Source organism: Chiloscyllium plagiosum, chromosome 48, assembly GCF_004010195.1.
Source record: "Chiloscyllium plagiosum isolate BGI_BamShark_2017 chromosome 48, ASM401019v2, whole genome shotgun sequence".
NCBI lineage: Eukaryota > Metazoa > Chordata > Chondrichthyes > Orectolobiformes > Hemiscylliidae > Chiloscyllium > Chiloscyllium plagiosum.
The window spans coordinates 1,738,266-1,751,491 of NC_057757.1; the positions used below are offsets into that span (position 1 = coordinate 1,738,266).

The 13,226-nt window shown below is 43.5% G+C and overlaps 1 protein-coding gene across 1 annotated transcript in view; it reads left to right on the forward strand.

Moving 5' to 3' along the window:
* LOC122544300 (eukaryotic translation initiation factor 4E type 2-like) overlaps positions 1 to 13,226 on the forward strand; it is a 40,476-nt gene that overhangs the window by 1,466 nt on the left and 25,784 nt on the right. The gene's annotated exons all lie outside the window — the stretch shown is intronic.

The window sequence follows — 13,226 nt, forward strand, 5'->3', positions numbered from 1 at the left end:
GGGCATTTCAACTCCACTTACCAGTATTCTTCCCGTAGCCCTTAATTCCTTGTGACATCAAGAATTTATCAATCTCTGCCTCCACTGCACTCCGCGGCAATGAATTGCACAGGCCCACCACTCTCTGGCTGAAGAAATGTCACCGCATTTCTGTTCTGAATTTACCCCCTCTAATTCTAAGGCTGTGCCCACGGGTCCTAGTCTCCTCGCCTAACGGAAACAATTTCTTAGCGTCCACCCTTTCCAAGCCATGTATTACCTTGTAAGTTTCTATTAGATCTCCCCTTAACCTTCTAAACTCCAATGAATACAATCCCAGGATCCTCAGCTGTTCCTCGTATGTTAGACCTGCCATTCCAGGGATCATCTATGTGAATCTCAGCTGGACACGCTCCAGTGCCAGTATGTCCCTCCTGAGGTGTGGGGCCCAAAACTGGACACAGTACTCCAAATGGGGCCTAACCAGAGCTTTATAAAAAAGGCTCAGTAGCACATCGCTGCTTTTATATTCCAACCCTCTTGAGATAAATGACAACATTGCATTCGCTTTCTTAATCACGGATTCAACCTGCATGTTTACCTTTAGAGAATCCTCGACTAGCACTCCCAGATCCCTTTGTACTTTGGCTTTATGAACTTTCTCACCATTTAGAAAGTAGTCCATGCTTGTATTCTTTTTTCCAAAGTGCAAGACCTCACATTTGCTCACGTTGAATTTCATCAGTCATTTCCTGGACCACTTTTCCAAACTGTCTAGATCCTTCTGCAGCCTCCCCACTTCCTCAGTACTACCTACCTAACTTCGTATCATCGGCAAACTTCGCTCATTCTCTGCAGACAAGGATGCCCTGAGGCATGGTACATTGGGGAAACCGAGCAGAGGCTACGGCAATGGATGAATGGGCACTGCACAACAATCAACAGACAGGAGTGCTCCCTCCCAGTTGAAGAACACTTTAGCGGTCCGGGACATTTGACCTCGGACTTTCAGGTGACCATCCTCCAAGACTTCGGGATAGGCAGCAGTGGAAAGTGGCCAAGCAGAGGCAGATAGCTAAATTCGGTACCCATAGGGATGGCCTCAACCAGGATCTTGGGTTCATGTCACACTACAGGTGACCCCATTGTACTATACGCACACACACACACACAGGGACTACAGGCACTCCTATACACACACTCCCGCAGGCACTCCTTTCTGCACACTCCCACACAGACACGCACCCTCTCACAGACCTAGACCCCTTTACACTCACACACACATACACTCTCTCACAGACACTCACAGCCCCACCACCACCACCCCCCACACACACCCACATGCACACATACACATATAAGCTTGTGGGGTGAATTTGTACTTGCAGTGTTACATTGTACTTTGCTCAAAAATTGCATGAATCCATATATGATTCTGTTAATTCATTTTTTAGATTAGAATCAGCCTAAACATTATGGCACAGACAGCAGCACAGAGAGGTACTAATACCCAATACATTATCTGGGCTGACACCAATAGTTAAAGTTCTCTTGAGAATGTAACTTTTTAAAAAAAGTTTTGCAATTTACATATGAAAGAAGCGAAACTAACATGGTCATTCTAACAGATGAGAGACTTAACAAACAAGGTATTTTTCAATGTATAATTTCAGTTACATCACACTGTAATCTTTTGCAATAAATTCTGTGTCTTACAATTGTGTACTCCACAACCACCTGATGAAGGAGCAGCGCTCCGAAAGTTAGTGCTTCCAATTAAACCTGTTGGACTATAACCTGGTGTTGTGTGATTTTTAACTTTGTACACCCCAGTCCTACACTGGCATCTCCAAATCACAAATAGATAGATCAACATAAGTTTTAAAATTTAAGGGGTCCATTCAGAAGTCTAATAACAGCAAGGACAAAACTGTTATTGAATCTGTTGGTCCATATATTTAAGCTTTTGTATCTTCTGCCTGACAGTAGTTGTTGGAAGAGATTATAATCAGGGTGGGAGAGGTTTTGAATATGTTGACTGTCTTCCTGACGCAGCGAGAAGTATAGATGGAGTCACTGGATGGAAGGTTAGCTTGTGCGATGAACCGGCCTGTGTTCACGACTCTCTGTAGTTTTTCTATGGTCCTGGGCAGAGCAGTGGCCATACCAAGCCGTGATGCAGTGGGAGGGAGAAGAGACAGGGGGCCAAGGGAGAGGCAGCAGAGGGAGGAGCGAGGGAGGGGGTGTCGAACGAAAGGGGAGAAGATGAGCAGGTGAGGGATGAGAAAGAACGGGTGAGGAGGGAAGGTGAAGGAGAGGGGGTGAGTGATCATATTGAAATACGCAAGAATCTGAGGAGACTTGACAGGGCAGATGAAAAGATGTCTCCCTGGTATGAGACAAGAAGTAGGGGATACATTTTACAAGTAAGCAGTCATGTATTTAGGATAGAGATGAGGACTTTTTTTTTCTGTCTGGGAGTCACAAATCTTCCCCAGAAAGTGGTGGTGGCAACCAGCCTTTCAGAATCACAGAAGTCTTCTGGCACAGAAAAGAGATCATTCAGCTTGTCATGTCTGCAACAGCTCTTCAAATGAGCTTCATTATCTAGTGCTAATCTCTGTTATTTTCCTCCATATCCTTGTACCTTATTTCTGGTTAAATAATCATTCAGTGTCCTGCTGAATGTCTCAATTCAATTTGACTCCACTGCAGTGATTGAAATCAGGTCATCTGGGTGGAACTCACAGAATTTAAGTTTCCTGATTGAGGCTGTTGATCTGTTCCAATCAGGGACCCTTGGCTGGCAAACGTAAACTAGTGCATCAGAAGTTATGTTTTCTCTGAGATACCTGGATCAGTGTCAAGGACTCTCCAAATGAAAATAAAGGGTGACTTGATGGGATACTCTGTGGAGTTATTTCATCCACCACATTTCCAGCCAGTACATTCTACACCCTATAGATTCAGAGTGAAAATGTTTTTGTCATATTACCGTTGCTTTTACAAATCACTTTAAATCTTTCCTCTCTTGATTGTGTTCCTTTTACTAATGGAAACAGATTTTTCATTTCACTTAGTACATTTAAGCCAAAAGTAAGACCATAAGACACAGAAACAGAAATTAGGCCATTCAGCCCATCATGGCTGATAAGTAGAAGATTCTTGACCAACAAGATAGTCAGAGGGTGTTGTGTAGGGGATTATGTGTGGAAATATAGGTTTGACACTACAAGCAGATTAGCCTTGATCTGTTTGAATGACAGAGCAGACTGGAGGGGCCAAATGGCCGCTTGGTCTTCTTAAGTTTTATGTTCAAATGCAAGTTAATGAGTGATGTGCAGGTTCTGACCCAGGCAGAAGAGATGGTGCTTGAAAGTTGAATAGATGGGTATTTTGGAGGTTTGTGATTTGTGCATGCCCTCCAACATCTGGAATCTGGTCCTACGCATGTGATTGGTGGAAGAGGTTCATCTTGCATCAGTCGCCATTGTGTCTCCATCAGCTGCTGAACATGCTTGACTTCTTCCTGAATATTTTGAGGACATAGCATTTAGGAGCAGGAGTAGGCCATTCAGATCTTTGAGTCAGTCATCTGGTTGGGGCCCCCTACAAAGACTAGTTTCGGAGTAGAGCAATTGCTTTAGCAGTCTACAAGTATGTCACCAAACAAGGCACCTGGGAATGGAAATAAGCCAGTATTAATAGGCTGCTCAACTTTAGCTTGCAACTTTGGGCAGCACTGTAGATGAATTTGTTTCCCCTCCTAAGCTTTGCAGTGTTAGGTAGTGGTAAAGGAATTTATGAGAATGATAAACATATTTTAGAAACCTTTAGCTAAAATCTCAACCTATTAATCTGAATAGGTATAAGTTTACATTTGAGCAGACCTTAATGAGTGATATATTGATGCCAGTATGTGTGCAGTTGTTGTTGTGTAGGGTGTAAACTTCAGTTCTTTTCCATTAACTTATCGTGTTGATCAAGCAAGTAAGTGATTGCATTATATCCTGCTTGAGTGTGGTTCGTTGTTAAATAGTTTCTGGAGGGAAGATGTCATTTGGTCCAGGTCAAAAAATAAGGTGTATGATTTTATTGTCATTTGGCTCAGGCTAATGTAATCTTAGGCCAACAAATAAGAAAGGACAAATGTGACAGCCACTTCCTCTCAATCATATTATAATTGTACACTTCAACTCTGACCAACTGCATTCCACATCAGCAAAGTAGACATTTTTCCAGTTAGTATTTAAAGTTGGCAGTTTTTAAAAATTAGATATTGAACGTTTCTTTTCTCAAATGAGTTTAATGTTCATTATCTGTTTTCTGATTACATACTTCTTTTCTCCAACATTGTGGTAGAGTTTATTTTAGTTATCATTCATCATTTTGGGGCTAAGCTCACAGACACCTCTCCACACTAACCTTCTTTGGCTTGATGTGCCTCAGGCTATTAGGAAGCACCTGCAGTGAAGAAGTCACATAAATGTCAGAAACAGGTGTTTTGTTTTGGCAGTACAACCAGACACTTGTCACACGCCACCATGATTCTGCATCTTCTTCAGCTTCAACAATTTATCCTGTTTACCCCACACAAAACATAACATGATATTTGTCTCGGTCATTCCTTGTGGGAAAACATTCTATTATCCAGCAAGATTTGGTCACAGTCTTAGTCTAAATTTGTCATGATCCCTAGTTAGTGATTGTCCAACTTGATCACCCTCTCAAAACTCATTGTTGTGAAAGCCTATATTAAATGTCCCAGCAAATGCTACATAGTGGATATACAGGTCTCTGCTAACCATAGTTTTGTTTCCCTGATATTATCCTGGTGAACCTAAACTGTGTGTTGTCTATGGCTTTTAATCTACCTTCTGTAGTGGTGCATCAGAACTACAGATGGTACTGTAACTTTGGCCGAACAAAATATTTTGTAGATTTAGCATTAATTCTTTACTTTTGTACTCTATGCCCCTATTTATAAAGATCAAAATGTCTTTAGATGTTTTATGACCTAATTAAACCTCACTCATGCTTTGAAGGAATGAAATATTTGAATCCCTACTGATTCTAGTGATCCAAGTATTTTGCTAGCTTCATCTGCATGTGAGATCTCATCTTTGCTGAGATATAGATTCACAGATGTCTGCAACTATTTCATATCTTACTCAATGTATTTCTTCCTTATGCAATTTGTGCCTGAAGCCTTAAAACCAAGCCTGCTGCTAACTTAGTGATAACTGTCACTTTCAGCAGTGGTTCATGAGTAAGGGATAGGAATGTGAAGCCTTGTGATTTGAATGATTGTAAAACCAATGTAGGCGAAAAGGGTGGAGACACTCAATATTTCTATCCAGGGACCCTACGAGAAAACATGCACGTACACACATTGGGTGAAGATAGGATCAAGCACTGTTATGAAACTCCACATTGTCAAATACCTGTTTACCATACAAACCCATGTTAGTTGAAAGATGCTTGATGAAAGAAAGTAGCCATGCGACATAATTGCACAAGGGAATGAATGCTTTATGGAAGAAAGCTAGCAGATCAGTCAGATTCAACACTAAGTCTGGGATATTAGTCTAGCATTGATTCTCATTATTGAGGTCGTAGAAGCAAATACGAGATTGTATCTTCAGATAAAAACACAATACTGTATGTGCTGGCAACCTAAAGTTTTTTGATTTGGTGAAGTGCTGCACAAAAGATTAATACACAAGAGAAGACCTCATGGGGTTAGGGATAACTTATCTGCTTGGATAAAGGATTGGCTAATCAACACAAAGCAGAAAGTCAGGATAAAGATGTCGTTTTCTGGTTGGCACAACATAACAAGTGGGGTTTGGCCCTGGCGCCACAATTATTTATAATCTATGTTAATGACTTAGATACAGCAGTGAAAGGTACTTTGTAATTATGCTAAAGTAGGTGGGCAAATAAGTTGAATTAAAGAAATAAGAAACTTACAAGTGGAAATGGTGAATGGGCCAAAATTTGGCAGATGGAGTTTAACGTGGATAGGTATAAGGATATCCATTTTGGTCAGAAGAATAAAAAGAGAACTTATCTGAATTGAGATCTTTAGACTGCTTTTGTGCAGAGGAATCTGGTTTTCTCATCCATGAATTACTGAAAACCAGTATTCAGGTACCGCAGTTATTAGAATTTTGGTATATATCATAAAAGGAATAGAGTATAAAATCTCTGCAACTGTACAAACCATTAGACGGCATGGTGGCTCAGTGGTTAGCACTTCTGTCTCTCAGCACCAGGGTCCCAGGTTTGATTCCAGCCCCGGGCGACTATCTGTGTGGAGTTTGCACATTCTCCCCGTGTCTGCATGGGTTTCCTCCGGGTGCTCCGGTTTCCTCCCACATTCCAAAGATGTGCCGGTCAGGTGAATTGGCCATGCTAAATTGCCCATAGTATTAGGTGCATTAGTCAGAGGGAAATGGGTCTGGATGGGTTACTCTTTGGAGGGTCGGTGTGTACTGGTTGGGCAGAAGGGCCTGTTTCCACACTGCAGGGAATCTAATCTAATCATTAGTGAGACTACATCCAGAGTATTGTGTACAGTTTTGGTCCTCTTACTTGAGGAAGGATGTAGTTGCATTCGAGGTAGTTCAGAGAAGATTCACTAGGTTGATTCCAGAGGTGAGGGGTTTCTCTTATGAAGAGAAATTGAGCAGTTTTGGCATGTACTCTCTGAAGGTTAGAGGAATGAGAGGAGAACTAATTGAGTAAGGGATAGGAATGTGAAGCCTTGTGATTTGAATGCTTGTAAAGCCAGTGTAGGTGAAAAGTAGATACTTCCTCTTGTGGGGACAAGATAGAAGAAGAGGTCATAATTTTAGGGTTTAGGGTAGTGGATTTGAAATGACAAATGTAGGGACGTGAATATGTGTAATTCAGTACCTTAGAGTGTGATGGATGCTGGCACCTTTGGCTAAATTTAAGGAGGAGATAGACAAATTTTGAATTAGTAACAAGTTAAAGGGGATCATGGGGAGCTGGCAGGAAGGTGGAGTTGTGGTCAAGATAAGATCAGCCGTGATCATATTGAATGGCAGAGTGGGTCAGTGGCTGAATTGCGTACTCCTGCTCCTTTTCCTTATCTTCAAACACTGAAAATACAGGAGAATCTCAGCAGATTCAGCATTATTTGTAGAGGTGAAAATAGAATTAATGTTTTGAGTCTAGTATGACTTCTTCAGAATTGAAAGGTATTGGAATTTTTTAATATACTTTTGACAGATGCAGAGGAGGAGCAAGGGAGCAGTTGATATAGAGGCCCAATGCAAAAGACAAAAAGGTTGTTAATGGTGGTGAAAGACAAAAAGACATATAAAATAGGTGTAAATTATGATGTGAAGGGAAAGGAATGAGCAAAGTAAACAAGACACAAGCAAGACACAAAGAAGGTTCTGAAGAAGGGACACTGAACCTGATACGTTAACTCAACTTTCTGTCCACAGATGCTACCAGACCTGCTGAGTTTTTCCAGCAATTTCTGTTTTTGTTTCAAGCAAGACAAGCCTGTGTGGAGTTGGGGGAATATAAGAAAAATAGAGAAGAAACACAATAAGGTCATCTTCTGAAGTTAGGGAAATCAAAGTTGAGACCTTGAGGCTGTAAAGTGCCTAAGTGGAAAATGACATGTTGTTCCCTACGTTTGTGTTCTGCTTCATTGGAACAGTGCATTTTTGCCAGAATGCATTCTTGCTGTCTTGCTAACACAGCAATGACACAGCATGTACTCTGAGTGGAGGACTTCAACGTCCATTACCAAAAGTAGCTTGGTAGTGCCATCACTAACTGAGTGGGTCAAATCCTAAAGGTCTGTGGCAGGTAGTGAGGGAACTAATACAGGGGAGAAATGTACTTGACCTCACCAATCTACTTGTAAGAGATGTCTGGTGATGACAGTATCAGTAAGAGTGATTATGGCACAGTTGTTGTGGGAAAATAAGTAACATTGAGTTGTGGTGCTGCCACCTCACTGCATCGGACAGACATCAAACAGACTTAGTAACTCAAAACTCAAACCATGAGGCACTGGGCTGCCAGCAACAGAAATGTATTCAGCCACATTTGTGAAGCCATGGGCTGGCATATTCGCAACACTTCCATTTCTATCACGTTGGAAGATGAATCCTGATTCAATGATGAGTGCAGGAGGCCATATCAGAAGCAGCATCAGACTTAGCTAAAAATGAGTGATCAACGTGATGAATTTGCAACACTGGACTACCTGTATGCCAAACAATGCGGGCAGCAAATATTAGACATGGCTAAACAATTTGAAAACAGCAGATTAGATTGAAGCTCCGCACTTCTTCCATAGTTGTGAAGGGTGTTGGATAATTAACTGACTAACAGGAGGAGGCTGCACAAAAATTCCCATCCTTAACAATGGGGGAGCCAGTGCATCAATACAAAAGGCCAGGCTGAAACATTGCGTTCAGCTTCAGCCAGAACGGCGAAGTGGATGACATATCTTGGGTCCTCCACATCATAGATCCCCTGTGCAGTTAAATTGATTCACTCCCCTGTGTCATCAAGAAATGGCTGAAGGCATTGGATACTGCAAAAACTATTGTTAATGTTTTGTTAATATTACTGAAGATGGGTGCTCCAGAACTAACTGACCTCTAAACAAGCAGTCCTAATACACCTACAAAACTGGCATCTATCCAATAATGTGGAACTTGCCCAGGTACGCCCTGCATACAAACGGCAGGACAAATCCAACTTGGCCATTTGCCTCCCTATCAGTCTGGTCTGGAACATCAACTAAGTGAGAAAGATGTCATTGACAGAGCTATCAAGCATCACTTAAAAAGAAATAAACTGCTTGCTGGCTTTTAGTTTGGATTCTACCAATGTCATTCAGCTCTTCACTTCATAACAGCCTTGGTCCAAGCATGGACAAAAGAACTGAACTCTGGAAGTGAGGTGAGAGTCACTGCCCTTGACATCAAGGTAACGTTTGAGCATGTGAGACATCAAGCAGCTCCATTGGAGTCAATGGGAATCATTAGAATAGGAAACCTCTTTACTGGGGTTTTTGGTCATAGCCATTCCAAAGAAAGATGTTTTTGGTTGTCATTATCTCAGCCCCAGGACATCATTGCAGGAGTTCCTAAGGATACTCAGCAGTCTTAATATGCTTTGTTAGTTACCTTTCCTCCACCTCAGAAATAGTGGTGCAACCTGAACATAATTATGCAATACTCAGCACCATTTACGATTCTTCAGATACTTAAGTATCTGAAATATTGTATGCAGTTGTGGTTACACCTGGATTATTGTATGCAGTTTTGACCTCCTTAACTGAGGGACTGCAGCGCAGGTTTATCAAGTTGATTCCTGAGATGGCAAGATTAACCAATGAGAAAATGGTTGAGGCCTAAACATTGTGTTTTCAAAAAGGAGGTAAATATAGCTCTTGTGATGAAAGTGATCAAAGTATTTGAGGGGCGGGCAGGATTTGGAGTATTGAGTTCAATGATCAGGCATGATCATCTTGAATGGCGGGTCGAAGACTGCAGATGCTGGAGGGTCAGAGTTGAAAAGCATAATGCTGGAGAAAGCACAACAGCTCAGGCAGCATCTGAGGAGCGGGAGAGTTAACGTTTCAGGCATAAGCCCTTCATCAGAAATGTGGAGGGGGGAACGGGACTGAGAGATAAATAGGTGGGTGGGGCAGGGCGTATGGAAAGGTAGGTGGGATGGTGATAGGTGGATCCAGGTAGCAGGTGATTGTGATAGGTCGATGGGGAGGATGGAGCAGAAAGGTAGAAAGGGAGATGGACAGGTAGGTCAGGCCAAGAGAGCGGTGCTGACTTGGAGGACTGGATCTGGGATGAGGTGGGGGGAGATGGGGAAATTTGGAAACTTGTGAAGTGCTGACATCATCAACAATCACAAGACTGCCCCCACTCCAGAGACAGTCTCCATCTCCACTCCCAACTCCAGCTTAACACCAGGCCCCAGTCCCAAGCCCTACCAGTTATCATAACCCCCTAGACCTCCCCCTCACTGAGGACAAATGGTCAGACCTCAGGAAAGGTCTTAACTTCATTCCACTACACTACTACGTGTCAATGAATTCCGTACGTGCTGCAATATTGAATTTTGCTTTCTCTGCCTTCGGGCTTACTTTTTTGATTGTGATTCTCACTCATCCTCCATAAAACCCTTCTACCACCTCCAATATTCTCCATCCTCCTGGACACCATCCTGGCCTCTTACCCTCCCTCAACTTCTTTATCTCCAGCTGCCGACACAATATTGACTGCCTCAATCTGTCCACTCCTCTCACCCATCCAAACTTTCACCCTCGCAACACATAGCCCTTCACTCTCGCTGCTCCAATCTCAACCTCACCATTAAACCAGCTGACAAGGGAGGCGCAGTGATAGCATAGAGCACCGACCTACTCATCACTGAAGCCAGATGTCAACTCACTGATACCTCCTTGTACCGCCCCCTCGACCACGACCCTACCTCTCATCACCAAGCCATCATCTCACAGACTGTCCACAACCTCATCACCTCAGGGGATCTCCCATCTGCAGCCTCCAGCTTCATAGTTCCCCAACCCACATTATCTGGGTCTATTTCTATTTCTAAATCCACAAACCTGACTGCTCCAGCCAACCGATTGTCACCCCCTGCTCCTGTCCCATCAAACCCATCTCCTCATATCTCAACTCTGTCCTGTCCCCTTTGGTCCATGACCTCTCCACATACGTTCAGGACACCACCCAGGCACTGCACCTCCTCCATGACTTTCGATTCCCCAGTACCCAACACCTCATCTTTGCAATGGACATCCAATCTCTATACACCTCCATTCCTTGTGACGAAGGCCTGAATGCTCTCTGTTTCTTCCACTCCCACTGACCCAACCAGTCCCCTCTCCACCAACATTCTCATTCGATTGCCGGAACTCTCAACAGCTTCTCCTTGGAATCCTCTCACTTCCTGCAGACAAGTGGGGAAGCCATGGGCACCCATATGGGCCTGAACTAATCCTGCCTTTTCGCAGGATACGTGAAACAGTCCCTCTTCTGTAGCTACACCGGCACCATCCCCCACCTTTTCCTTTGTTACATTGATGATTGTATTAGAACCACCTCAGGTTCCCACAAGAAGTTTGAAAAGTACATCAACTTCACCAATATCTTCCACCCTGATTTCAAGCTCACACGGATCTTCTGTCCCTCCCTCCCCTTCCTGGACTTCTCTGTCTCTGTCTCCAGCGACCGACTCAACACAGACATTGATTTCAAACCCACTGACTCCCATAGCTACCTTGAGTACACCTCCTCCCAACCCCCTTCTCCCAATTCCTCCACCTCCACCATATCTGCTCCCAAGAGGAGCAAATCCACTCCAGGACATCTCAGGTGTCCTCCTATTTCAAGGCCACAATTTCCCCTCCCATGTGATCAACAATGCCCTGCATCGCATCTCCTCCAGTTCCCACACCTCCACCCTCAAACCCCACCCCCTCACCTTCACCCCACCAATCTCCAGGTTCAGCTCATTATCCTCCACCATTTCCGTCACCTACAGTCACACACCCCCACCAAAAATGTATTTCCCTCTCTACCCCATCTGCATCCCACAGAGACTATTCCCTTCACAACTCCCTTGTTAGGTCCACACTCGCCACCAACCCACCCTCCACTCCCAGCACTTTCCCCTGCCACTGCACGAAGTGCAAATCCTGCGCCCACAACTCCCCCTTCATCCCTGTCCAAGGCCTAAAGGATCATTTTAAATCCAACGAAGATTTTCATGTACATTCTCCCACCTCATTTACTGCATCAGTTGCTCTCGATGTGGTCTCCTCTACATTTGGAAGACCAAGCACCAACTCGTGGAATGGTTCAGGGACCATCTCTGGTCCGCACACACCATCCAACTCTACCATCCTGTGGCCAACCACTTCAACTCTCCCTCCTACTCCCCCAAGGACATGCAAATCCTGGGTCTCCTCTACCGCCAAATCAAAGCCACCTGCCAACTGGAGGAAGAGCACCTCATCTTTCTGTTATGACATGGTGGTAAATCCTTCTGCTAATTTAACCAAACACACAGAAAAGCTCACCTTATCTCATAACCTGTTAAAGTATAAGTGACAGAGAACTACTCAAATTCCACCATTTAAAGAAAAAATACCAAGTTTATTCTTTAATTCTAAAGTGAACTGTAAACACTAATTATTTACAACTCTAAGCCTCTTTTCTCTTAAAGGTTTGTTATCTACCTCCCACTCTATAACAATATACCGATCCTATAAAGCCCCAATTAGATTTACAGCAACTCAATTTTCAAAATCAGACAGTGGCTGTCGTCTCCGGTGTCAATCTTCCTCTGTTTGTAGATCTCCCTGGGTCATCTTTAGTCTTCTGCTACAAAGATGTTTCATAACAAAAAGGTACCTTTGACACAGAGTGTGGTGAATAGCAGTCTTTCAAATGGCAGATGGTGCTCTTCCTGGCTAACTGTCCAAAAAGCCTGCTTTTTATACCCCAAATATCAGATCGTTTCATTGGTTCAATGTTGTTAAAACAGTAAAATTCAAATTCGATTGGGTTTTAATATCTTGGGGTATAATTTAAATTGGTTGGTTAAATTCGAACTGCTGTGAAAACAACTGGTATCTAGGTTACAGCAGATGTTACATCTTCCAATTTTCCAGCACACTCTGTAACATGACAGGTGCTTGCCAGCTTTCACTCTCTCTTAAAGATACAGTACACGCCTTCAACTTCATAACATTTCGCCTCAGGACCCTACAACTACAATCTCCCCACCTCCCCACCTCATCCCAGATCTAACCCTCCAACTCGGCACTGCCCTCTTGACCTGACCAATCTGTTCATCTTCCTTCCCACCTATCTGCTTCACTCTCCCCACCGACCTACCTCAATCACCTGCTACCTGGATCCACCTATCACAAACCCACCCAGCTTAGCCCCAGCATCCCTCCTCACCCCACTAGTTATCTGTCAGCCCCCTTCCCCCTCCACATTCCTGATGAAGGGCTGCTGTCTGACCTCTTGTGTATGAAGGGCTTATGTCCAAAACGTCGACTCTTCTGCTCCTCCGATGCTGTCTGACCTCTTGTGTTTTTTCCAGTGCCACTCTTTTCAACCCATATTGAATGATGGAGCATGCTTGAATGGCCTAATCCTGTTTCCATCTTCTATGTGTTAATGTGAAGC